The 18253-nt window shown below is 41.8% G+C and overlaps 1 pseudogene; it reads right to left on the bottom strand.

Annotated features, from left to right (window-relative positions):
- Positions 1-10960: 10960 nt before the first annotated feature.
- On the bottom strand, positions 10961-13631 carry LOC138921130 (WW domain-binding protein 11 pseudogene; annotated as a pseudogene).
- Between the last annotated feature and the right edge of the window lie 4622 nt (positions 13632-18253).

Here is an 18253-nt window from a genome sequence, read left to right as displayed (position 1 = left end):
TCCATTAGGAAACTTCCATTCGAAGGAGAATAAAAGCTGGGAAGTTTCATCCAGAGGAATACAAAAGAAAGCATCCTTTAAGTCCAGGACTGTAAACCAATTAGAGTTCTCTGGGATTTGGGGAAGAATAGTATATGGGTTAGGCACATGGGTGAATAGGAATGCCTGATTAATTATGTCAAGGTCCTGGGCCAAATGATAATGTCCATTTGGCTTCTTTACGGGCAAGATAAGAGTCTTATAGGGAGATTGACATCGTTTAAGGAGGCTGTGACTGAGGAATTTTAATATGAGGCATTGTAATCCTTCAATTGCCTCTGGTTTTAAAGGGTATTGCTTCTTATGGTGACAAGAGAAGAGTCTTGCAGGTTAATAGAGACTGGCTGTGCTGTTATAGCTCTTCCTGGAAGGGAGCAGTCCCAAACCTGGGGATCAACTGCTTCCCATATATGGGGTGGAATATTAGACGGTATCTGGGAAACAACAGCGCTTGGAGAGAGAGCAACAAACAAGCCGTCCTCCTCACGTGTTAGAATAAATTGGCTTCCTAATTTTCTCATTAAGTCTCGCCCAAATAATGGAATAGGATAAGTAGGTAGGACTAGGAGAGTATGGGAAATCACCTGAGTCCAATATTGGCAAGATAAAGGAAGAGTTTGATAACAAAACTTGGAGTCGCCCTCTATTCCGACAATTTTTTGATGGAACTTATGAGTTGGGCCAGAGTGGCAAATAGGTACAGAGTAAATGGCTCCCACATCAATAAGAAAATTGATTTGTTTCCCTTCCACATCCAGAGTCACCCAGGGCTCAGTCTGTTCGATGGTGATGGGAACCGGACTGGCCTCTGGGCCCCTTCAACTGAGTCTTCAGGATTGCATCTCCGGGCAGGGAAGTGTGTTCTTGGCCCCTCCTCACTCTGGAGGCAAGGACAATCACGCTTCCAATGTCCCTCTAGCTTGCAGAGGACAAGACCCAGGAGGAAGCTCCTTCTTGGGCACTGCTTGCTCCAGTGTCCAGATTGACCGCAACGGTAATAAGGGGACTTACCCAGGCCTCCGGCATTGGTAGTGTGAGACTTGGGCCCCTGGTTAGCCTGTTTCTGTGACATATCTGCAGTGGCAGCTGCTAAAATGTGAGCCTGTACCTTACCCTGTAATTTTGTCCTTCTGTCCTTATCCTGTTTAAGAGTCAATTCTCGATCATTAAATACCTGAGTAGCAATCTCCAAAAGTAGAGACTTTTGGTGTACAGGTACAGGTGTTTGAGGACCCAAGGCCAATTTAGCCAATTTTTGGCATATGTCTGGGGCAGATTGACTAATGAAGTGCATGTTTAGAATAGTCATCCCTTCCGGAGAAGTAGGGGCTAGACTAGTGTATTTTCGAATGGCTTCAGCTTATCTCCCTTGAAAAAGGGCAGATTTTTCATCTGTTCCCTGAGTTATTTCCTGGAGTTTGTCAAAATTGACTGGCTTTGTATAGGCACACAAGCACAGAGTCTCCACAGCTATTGTTTTAAAAATTACCACTATGAATCAGGTACAGTAAGACAAAGCTCACCAGTTATGAATCCAAATTTTCTTTTGAGCCTCTTTACTAATATTTATGGAGAAGACATTTAAGATTCTAGCTTTTTGGGCAAGGGTATGCTGATGGCCCTTTTTTCCTTTTTTTTTTTTTTCAGTTTTAGGAATTAGTGATAGGCTGGATCACAGTTCCTGGAGAGGGGAGATGATAACCCTTTTTGAGATAAAGGAACAGAGTGGAATCTGAACTGCCTCTAGAGCTGCTTTCCCAGTCTCACAAGGATTTTCTAAGCCCAGTCACTCTTGATTTTCCAGAAATGCTGTCGTAACTCAAATGACATTATACGTTGATCGACCTGTCCAACTGCATCATAAAGGCACAGAGAAACCCCTCAAGTTTTCTCCAAACTGGAGTTTCTGGAGAAAAACTCATCCAACTGAAAGTGTTTCCAATTAGTTAAAATGCACCCGAGGGGTGAGTCTCTGGGGATGCTTGGGGCATTCCCCATGGCCGTTAAGACCATCAGCGTCTTACTCATCAGTTCCTCGTGGCGGTAAAGACCACCAGCGTCTGACTGACAGTGGGCTGGAGAAAGGTGCAGAAATCAACTGCGGGTGTGAATATAGTTATAAGATTTAGTCAAGTCCCACTCAGCCTGGGCATCTAGTCCCTGAGCCAGCACAAGGCAAGCCAGAGAGGCAAGAGGCAAAGGCCTGGAGCGGGCTGGGGCCAGGGCTCCCAGTGCCGGGGTTGAGAGTTAAGTTCCTGGCAAAAAGTTTTCAAGTTTTCGATTTTACAGAAGGTCCAGGTTCTGCTCAGGTCCAGCCGAAATTTAACCTCGACTTGGTGACAACAGAGGAGGAGATGAACGAAACAGACAAAGAACAGAAAAGAAGAGATCGGGCCTCACACTCACACAGCCTCTTCCCAAAGGTTGTCAAAATAAGTGTCACGCAACAGTTCCTGTGCCAGGCACACAACCTCAGCAGGACAGTTCACAGAATAAATCACAGATCTCCTGTGCTTACAACTGACTCAGCAGGTGCCTAAAACACTCAAAGAGTCAACCACCAAGAGAGGGCATCCCACTTGTGGTCGCCGGCGGGGGTGGGGGCGGGGAGGTCAGGCCCAGACACCAGAGTGGGGGCTTCCAGAGGGGGAGCCTTTGACTCTTTAAAGATTTCTCTGTTTCTCGGTTGCAAAACTCAAGAGGAGCCAAAAATGGTCACTGTAACTTTAAGAGAGATGAAAGAAAAGGGTCCATTACCTTGATATCCCTCCTGAACCTAGGGCAGCTGTCCTACCCATTTTTCCTCCTATGGGGTTCCTATAGCAAGGGGTGATGGGGGCGTCCCCCCACATTGCATCCCTTGTATAGCTTCCCTATTATGCCAGGCAATAATAGGAGCCCGATGAATGGTCCCAGAGATAAAAGAAGAATAGAGAAAAACAGTGAAGAATTTTCTGCCGGTCTGGGGGACATTCTACCCAATTGCATCCTGGAGCCATTCTCCAAAAAAGGGGTTCCCATACTCAACCAAAGGTTAGAGTTTGGTACTTTCCTTGAACTAGAGTCTCAATGAGGACTTTTCCATAGTTTGGAGCGTGGTCAGGAGCCATAGGGAGGGATCCCAATCCAGCCTTGGGAAAAGAAAGCTGCCACGAGAGTCTTGGAGATTGGCGACCATCCTAACCACTTAAGTGGTTGACCCGCGCCCGTGTAAAATGTATATATTAGAGTTAGAATTAGGAAGGAATGGATTAATTGTTTCTTCATCACCTACAGGCGCAAGGTACTGATTCTCTTCTGGCTGAATGCCACGGTTTGCCCCATAGAGTAGCCATGGGCAGCAAACATGGATTCATACAGCTGTCAGAGAAGGTTCGCGATGAATAAGTGAACTTATATCCACCCTTGAAAAAGAGGCAGGCACAAGGAAGGAAAGGGCACTTACCAGAACTTAAGCTCACGAGCCGGTGAAGCAAGATCCCCATACGTGCCACCAGAAGAAATGATGCGGGCTCGGCAAGCCAAAGAGCTGAAAGAAAGATTTCCTGGACTTTCAAGGTCTGGCAGCAGTGCTCCTTTATTCAGAGAAAAGCATGGGGACAAGACCCAAGGACACTGAAGAGCTGCAATGTGTTGAGGGTTAGGGCTACATTTATAAGGCATGGGTATGTGACTTATTTTTACCAGACAAAGGAAGGATGACATAAAAAGTCATTAAAATGGTTTCAGTGCAGATGGGGTCTGGTTGCTGTGTGGTCGTATAACTTTAGATATGAAACAGGTCATATAGATCGGCATGTAGGCCAGGACGCCCTGGGCTTCTCTCCCTGGGGCAGCCTCGATCCACATCACTGGCCTCCGAGGACACTCACTCAGCCGGTCTCTTTGGCAGCGGTCTTCAGTCTTGGCATTCGTCAAAATCACCTGCATGGCTTGTTGAAACAAGATTTCTAATTCAGTAGGCCTGGGTGGGGCTCCCGGCTCTAGGCAGGGGAACTTGACAGCAGCACAAATAAAAGTGATTTAAAATCATTATGAAAGAACCCAAAAGAATCAGAGCTTTTTTTTTTTTTTCCCAAACACTCAAGTTTCGTCTGCTCCATCGGGGGATTCCTCCTGTTCACCCTCATTTTAGTCATGGTATTAAAATTAAAATACAGGTGTCAGATAAGCATCAAGGACTAAAAGTCTATTTTGAGTTTGTAGATCTTAGATTATCACCAATTCCTGTTGAGTCAAAGGAGTATGGGAGAGTAATTGAGCTGCAAATGTTCTGTTTTATATATATTTAGATGCACTTCTCTGCAAAAATATAAAAAGCAAAGCAGGGGGCCGCCCTGGGGCCAAGTGGTTAAGTTCACACACTCTGCTTCAGCGGCCGGGTCATCAGGCCATGCTGTGGTGGCATCCCACATAGAACCAGAATGACTTACAACCAGGATATACAACTATGTACTGCAGCTTTGGGGAGAAAAAAAAAAAAAAAAAAGAGGAAGATTGGCAACAGATGTGAGCTCAGGGCCAATCTTCCTCACCAAAAAAAAAGCAAGGATGTAGAATTAAAAACAAAAAAAATGAAACAATGCCATCCTATTATACAGCACCTCCTCCTTCCATCTCTCCTTGTCCCTTACCTGCTTCAATTTTCCTCAGGACTCTATTATCACATGATCTCATATATAGTTATATTTGCTTATTCTCTCTCTTGCTCTTTAAAGGGCAATCTCTAAAACTTGTTTTGCTTTGATACCGTTCTATCTTGTGCCTAGAAGAGCACCTGGCACTTAGTACACACCCTGTACATATTTCTTAAGTAAAAGAATGATTAATTGTGGTGTTGCTTTACCTGGCTTGTTCATCCTATGAAATATTGGTGAAAGCATTATTTTAAAAAATGTGACATTTATGAATATAAAAGTGATAAGTATATTACTGAATATAAAAGTAATCAGTTCCTGTTAAAACTGAAAAAATTTGAGGAAGCACAAAGAAAAAAGTCAAGATCATTAGAAATCTCACTATACATTTTCACCTATAATTTCCAGTGTTTCCTTCTCTCCCCCACTTCACCTCTCCCTCCTTCCCTCTCTCTGTCTCTCTGTATTTAAATGAATGAGATTACAGCCCATTTTGTGAGTTGCACTTTTGGGATCTTAATGTATTGGAAACATTTCCCCATGTTATTTGATATTCTTCTATAGTACCAGTTTATTGACTAAATAGTATTACGCCATAAGGATGGAGTATTTATTAAATTATAACTCTCTTTCTTTTTGGAAATTTAGGTTGTTTCCAATTTTTCACAATAAATAACAATGTTATGAGGGACATCCTCCTAGGCAAATCTCCTCACATGTCTGCAGTAATGAATTTCTGAATGCTAAGAGCCAGTTTGGGCTTGCACAGGAGATGATGGTAAGCCATTTCAACAACAAATGGATGCTGTAATGCATTATTGTTAGCAAATCTTAACACTACAAGTGAATGTAACATTGGTTGATATGGATTTAGATAAATATTTCCTAGTTTCTGAGACCTTGTGTCTAGGGACTACTTGTCTTAACACAAGGGTTATGAAAAAAGTTTAAGACACGATGTATTTCTATCTAATTTATGAATTTCTTCTTGTGTTTGCCTTAGTTTCCTAGTTTTATTCTTCATCTCTTTTACATTCCTTTATTTGAATATTTCCTTCACTCATCTATGTTTATTTATTGTTAAATAAGTCTAAGAAGTTAGAGCTCTCTAAGTTCAGTTTGGCCACATGCTGTAACATTTAATGAGCAGTATCTGCATTGTCACTATTTTTTTTTTTTTAAAGATTTTATTTTTTTCCTTTTTCTCCCCAAAGCCCCCCAGTACATAGTTGTATATTCTTCGTTGTGGATCCTTCTAGTTGTGGCATGTGGGACGCTGCCTCAGCGTGGTCTGATGAGCAGTGCCATGTCCGCGCCCAGGATTCGAACCAACGAAACACTGGGCCGCCTGCAGCGGAGCGCGCGAACTTAACCACTCCGCCACGGGGCCAGCCCCATGCATTGTCACTATTTTTAACATAAAAATATAACTACAGTTTTGATTTCCTTTTTAGCCCAAGAGTTTCTATGGGCAATTAAAAATTAAATGTGTACATGTATAAATTATGCACAGACATACCACACACACATATGTATTAACATTTAATCTGTTCTTTCTAATTTCTAGTTCTATTGTTTGGGATTACAGACTGTGTTCTGTGTTATTTGCATTGGAAAGATAGTAGATCAATTAACTGATTGATCAATAGATAATAGAATTTCTTAATGTTCTAATACAGGCTCAATTTTCATAAATTTTCTAATGCTGAACAAGGAGTTATCGTCTCTCTATATAGCGTACAAAGTTATACATACACATACAAATACACAAATATATGTGACACATATATTAAATCTTATTAATTAGATTACCTAGTCTCTCATTTTTTTCTACTTGATGTAACAAAAACTAAAGAAGAATATTGCCACTCACTGCTATGATGTTTCTGCTTCTTTCTCGTATTTACCAATTTTTTAAAAAACATCTTTGAAGTGTTATACAAAGTGTGATATAATTCAGTTTAAGAAGATTCACCAGTTCTGCATCTTCTTTGTGTGTGTCTCATTTAGTGCATTTTGCTCATTATCTTGTAATTCTACACTATCTTATACTGTTATTGTAACATTTACCTCTTATTTTTTAACATTGTCTGATATGTCTCTGTTCTTCGTTTTTTTTTTTTTTCACTCTTTTTTGTTTTTATCACTTTGTTTAAGGAGCACCTCTCATAAATATGTTACATTGCAGAGTTGGACCTAATTGAAGGTCTTTGCTTTTGTTATTTTTGTCTTTATATATTTCCATTTATTGCTATAATTTATAAGATTGGCCTAACTTCTGACATCTTTTCTTATGCCTTATTATATGGTGTTGCTTCTGTCATCTCGTTTTATGCTTTTTCACAGTGATTTTTTTTTTTGTTTCCTGCTGTTAAAAATACATATAAATATGTATTTTTTTATTTTTATCTTCTCTATTGATTTTTGAAGGTATAAATCTATGTAAGGGGCTGGGCTTTGGCTGAGTGGCTAAGTTCACACCCTCTGCTTCAGTGGCCCCGGGTTTCCCTGGTTCAGATCCAGGGAGTGGATCTAGCATGGTTCATCAGGCCATGCTGAGGTGGCATCCCCCATAGCACAACCAGAAGGACCTACAACTAGAATATACAACTATGTACTGGGGGGCTTTGGGGAGAAGAAGAAAAAGAAAAAGAGAAGATTGGCAACAGATATTAGCTTAGGGCCAATCTTAAAATAAACCTATGTTAAGCTATTTATGACTTGCTTTAAGATTTGATAGCCTTTAATTTTTATTTTCCTAATTATTTGAATCCAAATATATTTTTGAGTCTTTTCCTAGCTAAGATAAGGAATTTAACACACTCACAATCCCTTTGGCTTTTTATTAATATAAACTGAGAATATAGATTAATGTTAGTTTTAAATTATTATTTTACGTTAGATAGTTTGTCTTCAAAGAAATATTTTGATATTATTTCACTTGCAGCTGGATTTAGGAGGGTTACTGAGATTTCATGCTACCTCCAACTGCTTTTGGTGCTCACCCCCAGTGCTCTTGTGGCCACCACTTTCCATTCCTGAGCTCTGAATTTTGCTTCATTCTTTGTCAGTTTGATTATATTGTCAAGTAATATTTTTTCCAAAAAAGTACATTAATGACACATTTTTCTAAATTATTGCATTTCTGGACGTATCTTTATTTTGCCTGAAAGACAATCTGGCTGCCTACGAAGAGCCAGATTTCAACTGATTTTGCCTTAATATTATACAGAAGTTTCTCCTCGTCTCCTGAGCTCAAGAGCTGCAGAGGCAGGTGAATCTCCCTGTTTTTCTTTCGTTTGTAAGTAGTTTGGGTCTTTGATCTGGAGAGGATTTAAATTTTTCATCCTTACAATTCAAAATATGTGCAAGGATCTGTCTCTTTGTATCTCCTCTAGTTGATTTTGACCTGGAATTAAACGCCTCTCCATCTCCATATCCAGGTAATTAACCACCTTGACAAAGTCATTTTCCGGCCTTTTCTCCAAAACCCAGTTTACCTGGATGATGATCTCAGCTCTCTCTTCATAGCTGTCTTCTTTTCTTTCATCCTTTTACATCTACCCACTTTATTTTCATTCTGTGAGACTTCTGGTTTGTTTCCTTCCTAATTCATTTTCCTCCACTCCAATGGTGGCCTACATGCTTCCAATGATGATTTTAATTGTCCTATTGCATTTTTAGTGTCCTTTCAGTGCTTCCCTATGTCACCGATAACCCTCTCCCCCTTCTTCCCTATTGTACCGTTCTCTCATCTTAGACTGTTCATTCCTTATGCTTCCAGCTTCCATTTCCTGGAAGCTTTGCTGTCTTCCATTCTACTCAAAGTGTTTTTCTTCTGGTTTCTGTAATAAATCACATTCAGTGATGTGTTTTTAATTTGTCTTCATGTGATATTTCCTTTCATTTTTTCTAAGAAAATTTTTATGAGTCCAATTTCTTTTTTGTCTGTACTTGTATTGTAATAAGTGGAAACTCATTCACTGTTTGCCAGCACAGACTGTGCATGAGTCACTGTTGCTTGCCTCCCTGAATGTAGGTGGTGACTGAATTCCCTCCTCAGATCCTTAGTTGAAGTAAGTTGACTTTATTCCAAATTTCTAACACATATTCATCTACAGCAGAACAATAAATTATTATTTTTTCACTCCCCATTGCCGATTCTATGTAATTGTAAGCAAAGCAGTAAATAAAACACAATTTCCAGCAGTCTGCTCTCCACTTCTACTCTTATAGCTCTTTACGTATGAGAACCACAGCAACCTTAAAGTGACTGAGGTGGATCATCAAACCTGTTTCTTCTTCCTGGTCACAGGGCCAGACTACATATCTCAGTTCTCTCCCAGTTAGGATTCTAGTGAGAGGAACATAAGTGGAGGTGATGTACACCACTTCTACATCTGACCAAGCAAAAGTTGCCATGAGCAGACTATCTCTTTTCCCACATTCGTTTGCTGGATGTTGATGCTCAGGGCAACTTCAGAAGCCACACGTTTGATTTCTGTTTCTTTTGTACAGCTTCACTGAGGTATACAAAAAACTATGCATATTTCATGTATACAATTTGATGACCTTGGACATATGTATATACTTGTGATAGCATCACCACAATCAAGGCAATAAACATATCCATCACCTCCAAAAGTTTCCTTGTATTTCTTTGCTCTTTTCTTTGTCATAAGAACAGTTGACTCGGGATCTCCCTTCTTGATACATTTCGAAGTGCTCAGTACCAGATTGTTAACTAGGGCACCGTGTTGTCCAGCAGATCTCTAGAACTTATTCATCTTGTATGACTATAACTTTATTCCCATTGAACAACTATTCTCCATTTCTTTTACTTCCCTCTCTAAGAAGTCGCATGTTTGAGAGGGTGGAGCCTCTGGGAACTTGGATCCCTGATCGACTGTGGGGAGCAGACCCTGCCCCACCTCCTCATCGCCATCTTCTGACTCAATTTGCACCATTGTGTGAGGGAGGAAAACACACTTACTGTGTCAACTGAATGTCCAGGTTTATTTGTTTCAGCAGTGAACATACTTAGCCCACTATACACTTTCTTCTTCTACATCCTTCCTTCTCAGTTACTTTCCAAGAGTTGCTGGATCTGGATAGACATAGACAGACATGAGGGAGAAGGTGGGAAGTTTGTAGGTAGGATGACAGTGTGTAGGCTGCATCCCAAATCACTAACCCGAGAGTAAGGACACAAAGTCCCATCTTCTAGTTTGTACAGCCCCTGGGTGTTTTGAGTTATGCACCATTATGAAGTATGTTTTTGACTTTAGACAGTTTCTGATTCTTGAAGTGAAGATTGAGGGTGCAATGAGGCAAAGAATGCCTTGGTACATTTTATCAATGCAACTTTATCTTCACTGTTGGTAATGGGAATTCTGAGCTCATTCTGTGTCTGTTCCCTGCCAGTCCTTGGTTTTTTGGTGATTCAAGTGTTTTAATTTTTTTGATGGCAGAACAGACACGTCTCAGAGTATGTGGCCTATTCCATAGTACGAGGCCCCTTTTTTAGGAACCTCCTCTTTGATCTCCAGGAGTCACACTCATCAGCCAGGGAAGAAGTGGATGTTTCAAATAAGAAGGAGAAGGGTAAGGACAATATCAACCTTTCGTGGTAATATAACAGTCAATAATTTAGGAACGTCTTTTCAGACACTGAAATATAGTTTAGAGTATTTTTGTCATCTGATATTTAAATAACAGCAATAATAATATCTAACGTACGAGTAATGTTGAACAGGTTACAATAGCTTTACCATAAATTATCTCATTGGTCAAAAAACAACCACTGTATATTCAGGGAAAATACAAAGGAAAGCAAATTAAAGTGTAGTGGCCTAGAAAAAAGTCAAAGGAAAAATTTAGATTTATATAACAAAACAAACAAGTGCCAATAGATATATTTTGCATTTATTTCACCTTAAATAGTCTCCTTAAAAATATAATGTTCATCATGTTTTTAAGTCAAATTATCTTTTTAGATGCAGTCGGGGAAAGTGCTTATAGAGCTTCTTATTTATTCTCTCTGCTTCTGCTCTTCCCCCATCATCCCATCCTCTGTGTTGCAGTCAGAGTGGTCTTTTAAAATATAAATAAGATCATGTCAATCCTCTGTTTAAAACCTTTCAGTGTCTTTCCTTTTACTTGGAGTAAAATTCAAATCCCGCTGACCTGAATGGTCTGGATTCTGACTCCTCTCCAACTTCTTTTTTTTTTTTTTTTTTTTTGGTGTAGAACATTTATTTATTTATTCCATGAAACACTCAAAGTTTAGGTCAGTGGGAAATAATTTTAATCAAAGAATTGTACATTTTCTTCCCACGTATCTTGCTTTGTAATAGGAAATGACATTGAGATTCATTTCACTACAATATTACAAAATATTTACAAGAAAATATTAAAAATAACTCAAACACGAAAGGCAAGATGGGGTGAAATAAACTGGTTTTCAGAAATCTCTACTCTAGTGCCCACAGCACACAAGAAGAGAATCAAAACAAATAAGTAACAAAGAAGCCCCTGATCGCAAGTTTCCAAAGAGCGGGAGAAGAGGAAGGAACGGGATGAGAATGGCGGTGTGAAAGGGACCGGATGTTAGCAGCACTGCTTCAATGACCAATCTATTCTGAATGAAATACCCTCTCTCATATGCAGTAAATGCTGAACAAGGCTAAACTTTAGGATATTCCTTAAACAGAAATTATAAAATACCCTGACAGCGAAAGCAGCTCTTTCACCTAAGTATAACAAGAGCCTCTTTCTCCATGAACCGCTGATGTGAACAGAAGCCCGTTCTGCCATCGAAGGCTGTCACAGTAGCCCTTCCATCTCTTTCATGAAAGCTTCATAAACATCATCCTTAGTTTGTACTGAGACGGGAACAGATGGACCAGACTTGGGGGCTGCTTTGGCAAGAGGTACAGCAGAATCATCCTCTGACTTTCTTTGGGGAGTAGCAGTCGCCCCTTTATTCTCCTGACGTACCCTCAGTGCAGTGGGCACGAATCGAGTAATCTCTGCCTTGGGATTAGTGATCTGTGGCTTGGCACTGATGGTTGCTGTGGCTTTCTTCTCAATGGTGGCCGCGCTTGTATCATCCGCCTTGGGTCGCTGAATCAAATTGGGTGGAGCACTTAAAACCCCGGGGTTCGGCAAGGGAGCTGGCGGGAAAAGCCCAGGTGGGGCAGGTCCAAGTGGAGGCACCAAAGGTGGGCGCATCATGCCAGGACGAGGTGGAGGGATACCTGGAGGTGCAGGGGGAGGTAGCCTTGGTGGGGGTCCCCGAGGAGGAGGGCCAGGAGGCAGACCCGGAGGTGGACCTGGGGGAGGGCCAGGGGGTCGGCCTCGTGGTGGACCTGGAGGTAAAAGTCGGGGTAAAGGCCCTCGGAGTCCTGGCATTCCAGGTGGTCTCAGGAATGGAGGAGCTCCTGGAGGTGGTCCAGGAGGAAGGCCTGTGGGTGGGCCAGGTGGCCGTAAAGGTGGAGCAGGTGGTGGTCCGAGAGGAGGTGGTCCTGGCATGGGAGGTGCTTGTATCTGAGATGGGGGAACAGACTGCGGGGAGCTTGCTGCTGTGAAGAAGCAGTAGATGTGCCATCAGAGAGAGATTCCTCTTTATGCTGTTTTTGTGATTGCTTTTCTGCTTCAGAATCATCGGAATCATCTTCATCATCGTCCTCTGAAAATTCCTCTACTTCGCGGCCCTCCTCAGGGATTTCCTGACCTGCCATCCGAAGCATCATGGCTTGAAGAGGAGTTAGCTCCTTCATATTCTTCTTCTTCTTCCTTGATTTCCCAGGCATATCTGCAAATCGTACGCTCAGACCTGACTTTTTTTCTTCAGTGGTGTCTCTCTCATTATCATCACGGTGCACAAAGTCATCCCCTTCACTCTCTCCATCTGATCTGTCAGTGTCGCTGTCATCGGTACTGTCACCATGCTTATCTTGATCCATGTCCTCAGGATAGCCGTCATCTTCACTGGTGCTGGAAACATCATCATGGTGACCCCGTTGAGCAAGTTCAGGACTGTACAACATGTCTTCATCTCGCCTACGAGCAGGAAGATCTAGGGCAAAGCCCACTTTACGGCCATACATTTGCAAGACCTGAGGAGGAGGCGGACCAGGGGGAGGACCAGGAGGTTTTCTGCCAGGGGGCAAACGTGGAACACCATGTCCAAGAAGAGGAAGTATAGAAACTGCCCGAGTTGGAGGTCCATAGGCTGAGGTCTTCTTAAGGATGGAGGGTGGCTGGGCACCAGGAAGTGGAATGTCCTGGATTAAGATGTTGGAAGGAGCATGCGGCATATCTAGTAAAGGGATGCTCTCCACTTCCACGTGCTGAGCATTCTTTACAGCATCAAAATATTGGCTAAGTTGAGCCCTTTTCTGTTCATATTCTACTTCTAGCTTTCTCAATTCTTTGTAAATATCTGGATTCTCTTTTTCATAGAGCCGTAGAATACGTTCAAAGGTTTCACGTAGCTTTTTACGCTTGTCTTTTAGCACCTTCTCATTTAACTGTGGCTGTTGAACTGGGTTAAACTCCATTTCATCCAATTTCTCCATGTCCCGGATAATCTGTTTGGGATCCTTCATCTTTAAAACCGCAGCTCGTACCATCATGCGCTGTTTTTTGTTCTTCTTTAATTCTCTCTTCCGGGCTTCTTTTCGGGCTTGGTCTGTGGGGTTCATAAATTTTCCACTCTTGGTGGATGATGTAGATCTCCGTCCCATGTTGACAATCTGTATGGTTTACTTGTTCGTTAAAAATAAAAACACTTCTGCTGGACTCCTGGGACTGCGAGAAGCGGGGAGGGGACGATTCTCGGCCTCTGTGACTTCGTAGGGGCCTTCACCTCTGCCTCCTGGTCAGCCATTGAGCCACCGCCATCTTGAAACCTCGCGCTCCTCCGCCATCCCTACCTCCAACTTCTTTTTATTCCACATTTTTGCCCACCCCCAAGACTTCCTCAGCCACACCAGGCCTTCCTTCAGTTCCTCAAACACACTGAATTCTTTTCCCACCTCTTATACTTCACCCATGCTGATTCCTCGACCCTGAAGCTCTTCCCTGCATTCTTCAAGCGGCTAAACCCATCTCACGTTAACGTTACCTCCTGATGTTGGGCTTTCTCTGAGCCCCTCTATGTAAATTAGGTCCCCACTGCCAGATTTTCCATTTTCGATGTATCTTTCATGGCACCATGCCACATCTGCAGCATCATTTGGTCAGTAGACTAGACTGTCCCAGTAGACTGGAAATGCCGTGTGGGCAGTGACAGTATGTGTCTCACTCACTGCACAGTGCAGGCTCACAGTAGACGCTCAGTAATATATATATTCTAAATTGTGGTTAAATACACCTAACAAAAAATTGACCACTTTAACCATTTTTCAGAGTAGCATTCAGCGGCATAACTACTTCCATATTGTTATATTATCATCATCATCATCCATCCACAGAACTCTTTTCATCTTGCAAATGCACTCAATAATATTTCTAGAAAGAAGAGATAAGAGGTCCCTGGTTCCTTTTGCAAACGGAAGAATCCAGGGTAAGACAATATCCATCCCAATTTAACCATTAGAGAAGTTCAGATTTTAATACACATGATTTTCTTAAATAAGAAACACCTATCTTCTGACAGATGCAGAAGAGCTCTAGAAATACGTGTAGACACGGGCTGGGACAATGAAGTGTTACTGATAGATCTGAGTGAAAAAGCTACCAAAAAAAGTAAATAAGAAAGTAAGTAAATTAGTGGGTAAATAACCTAGAAATGGGATATACATTTAAACTATCTTTAGCCTCTAGATACAGTAAGATCTTTTACAAATGAATGCTTATTTAGATGTTGAATTTCCTTCTAACATGGGCTCTCAGAGGAGTGCCTGGCCATTTGATCACATACGCAAGTAATCGAAGTGTTTTACTCAAAACAAGAGACTCCCTAAGAGATGACTTGTATCTGGGAGGAGTCACTTGAGTTTAATTCCTACGAGATACTTCCAAAGCTGCAAGATTGTTAATTGACTTGAAACTCTTACTGCCAGACAAAATCCTAGTTTGTGTGTGTGTGTTCACAATGTTCAGAGTATTCTGCTAGGAGTTTTGAGGCTTGGAGAAGAAGAAGACATAAATCCATCCTAAGAAAAACCTTTCAATGTAATGAAAAGGAGTCAAAGCAGATTAGAGGCTGTTTAGCAGATACATACAGATAATTATATATTTATAGAATATATAAATACCAATTAAAATAAGGGCTGAAGTGGTGGGGGAGACTAAAGTGATCTGATCTAACTATGGGCAGGTTAATGGAAGACAGTGTCTCCAAAACACAATGATTTAATGTCGATATAAACACTTTTCTGAACTAACACAATTAGCACGAATGTAACTCGAATCTATATAATTTACAAGTGAAACTTTCAGACCCAACATTCGTGTTTGCTTTTTTTTTTTTTCGATAATTTTCTTTTCCCACTTGTGGTCTTTTCTTTTCCACTTAAAAATCCCTTTAGTGGGGACCGCCCAGTGGCACAGTGGTTAAGTGCGCACGTTCCGCTTCGGCGGCCCAGGGTTTGCCACCCGGATCCCGGGTGCAAACGTGGCACTGCTTGGCAAGCCATGCTGTGGTAGGCATCCCACATATAAAGTAGAGGAAGATGGGCATGGATGTTAGCTCAGGGCCAGCCTTCCTCAGAAAAAAGAGGATTGGCAGATGTTAGCTCAGGGCTAATCTTCCTCAGGGGGAAAAAAAATCCCTTTAGCATTTCTTGTAAGACTGCTTTATTGGTAATAAACTTTAGCTTTTGCTTGTCTGGAAAACTATCTCTCCTTCCATTGTGAATGATAACTTTGCTGAGTAGAGTATTCTTGGCTGTAGGTTTTTTCCTTTCAGCACTTTAAATATACTGTAGCACTCCCTTCTAGCCTGTAATGTTTACGCTGGGAAGTCAGCTGATAGCCTTATGGGGTTTCCTTTGTATGTAACTTGTTGCCTCTCTCTTGCAGCTTTTAGGATTCTCTCTTTATCTTTAGCTCTTGACATTTTAATTATAATGTGTCCTGGTGTGGGCCTCTTTGGGTTCATCTTGTCTGGTGCTCTCTGTGCTTCCTGAACCTGCATGTCTGTTTCCTTCCTTAGGTTAGGAAAGTTTTCAGCTGTTAATTCTTCAGATAGATTCTCTGCCCCCTGTCTTTCTTCTCCTTCTGGGACATCTATAATGCGGATGTTAGTGCACTTGATGTTGTCCCAGAGGTCCCTTAGACTGTCCTCGTTCTTTTTGGTTGTCTTTTCTTTTATCTGTTCAGCTTGGGTGATTTCCTCTGGTCCTTCATCCAGCTCACTGATCCTTTCTTCTGTATCATCTATCCCGCCATTGAGTGCCTCTAGTGAGTTTCTTATTTCCCTTATTGTATTCATCATCTCTTTTTATTTTTTATTTTTTAAAGATTGGCACCTGAGCTAACAACTGTTGCCGATCTTCTTTTTTTTTTTTTTCTCCCCAAATTCCCCCAGTACATAGTTGTATATTTTAGTTGTGGGTCCTTCTAATTGTGGCATGTGGGACACTGCCTCAACATGGCCTAATGAGTGGTGCCATGTCCGCGCCCAGGATCCAAACCCTGGGCGGCCGAAGCAGAGCATGCAAGCTTAACCACTCGGCCACGGGGCTGGCCCCAATAGTCATCATTTCCAATTGGTTCTTTTTTATATTTTCCAATTCTTTGTTGAAGTTCTTGCTGAGTTTGATCTATTCTTTTCCCAAGACCAGTGAGCATCCTTATGAATTTTGTTTGAACTCTTTGTCAGATAGATGGTTTATCTCTGTTTCCTTTAGGGTTATTTTTTCTGTGATTTTGTCCTGTTCCCTTATTTGGAACGTATTCCTTTGTCTCCTCATTTTGCCTCTTTCTCTGTGCTTATACCTAGGTGTTAGGTGGGTCAGCTATGTCTCTCAAGCTTGGAGAGGTGGCCTTATGTAAGAGATGCCTAATGAGGCCCAGCAGTGTGCTTCCCTTTCATCACCAGTTCCAAATGTTCCAGGGTGTCCCCTGCGTGGGCTACATGTGCCCTCCTGTTGTGGCAGGGTTACTCTTGCTACAGGTGTCCAGGGAGGCTAGGCTGTCCCCCTGGCTGGCTGGTTGTAATGCTCAGCTCTGTGCAGCTGCTATGGTCCCTTCAGTCACTTTATCAGGCATGGGGAGCCCCAGCACAGTTGGCTGTAAGGTCAGACCTGACATTAAGGTCTGTAAATTCCATTATAAATCATTATGTCTAAAATAGCTGATAACAATGAATTCTTACAAGAGACCTTTGTGAAGGTGACCAGGTATTCAGCAAGGTCAGTTTTTTAAGCTTTGAAGGATTTTATAATATATTTCCTTAAATCAAATTAGCTAATAAATGGAAATTATAGAAAGGCTACAGTCAACCCAAAAGAAGCAGTAAAAGTAAATGAACTGACTACAGCTCTCCAGGTGGGGTGTTCTCAAGGTGAGCAGTTTCTTATTGCTGGAGCCAGCAGAAGGCCACGCTGTCCTGCAGTGCTCAGGACTGCTCTGTTCCCATCTGGTACCATAACATCATTTGACTACTGCTCTGGGTATTGACGTTGTGTAAACATGCTTACGTAAGGAAAGGAGAAATAAACACACAGCCAATGTAGTGCAGGCTGCTGAGCAATGCCCTTCAGAGTACTCATGTCTTGGATTCTGCTTTACATACAGCACAAAATGCTACTTCAATAAGTTTGTACAATAAGTTGCAAGCTATTTGGAAGGTGGCACCAAAATACATAAGGTGGATATACATCTATTTCATCTTCTTTCACTGAATTATCATGTCTTGTGACTTGGATCCATCTGTATTCCCACTAGGTACATACTTAATGGGACACCTAGTAGATTTTTTTCTCTAAAGAAAAATTGTCTATGTTTGTATGAAAGCCATGACCTATCTCTTTATTAGCATTGCACTTGGAGTTGATTGTCCTAAGCAGCCTCTTCTTTAGTCCCTTCTCTCCCGAAATGCCCAGACACATTCTGGTTGCTATTAAGAAGCTTGGCTCTGCTTTAGAATTTAGGCTTCACTTTTTATTAACTGTGCAACTTTGAATAAGTTACTTAATGCAATTTCCTCACTAGCAAAATGTGGATCATAGTACCTATCTCAAAAAATCGTTACGCAGATTAAAAGAGGTAATGTACCAGTGAGTGGCACATGGTAGCTAATAAATGGAAGCTGCTTTGAGAATAGAGCACCCAGTTGCATTTGATGATGGGCAGAGAATGCTTTACAGTCCAGTTCGGGGAGCCCTCTGAAGGTACCATCACAAACACGAGCAGAGGCAGCCACCCTACCACACTGCTGCCAAAGGCCTCTTCCCTGTTACTTGCTGATCCTCACCCCCCAGGTCACCCTTTACAAAACACAGTCTTTGCACAGCTTGCGTGGGCCTTCATTGCCTTGCCATCTGACACGAGTGGGTGGAAATAACCCCTGGGTAGAAATCGTGAAGGGTCCCTGTGCCCCTGTTTGGCATGTGCAGTTGGGT

Source organism: Equus caballus, chromosome 27, assembly GCF_041296265.1.
Source record: "Equus caballus isolate H_3958 breed thoroughbred chromosome 27, TB-T2T, whole genome shotgun sequence".
NCBI classification, from domain to species: Eukaryota; Metazoa; Chordata; class Mammalia; order Perissodactyla; family Equidae; genus Equus; species Equus caballus.
The sequence above is the reverse complement of the archived record's forward strand: the minus strand, read 5'-3'. Positions and strand labels throughout refer to the sequence as shown.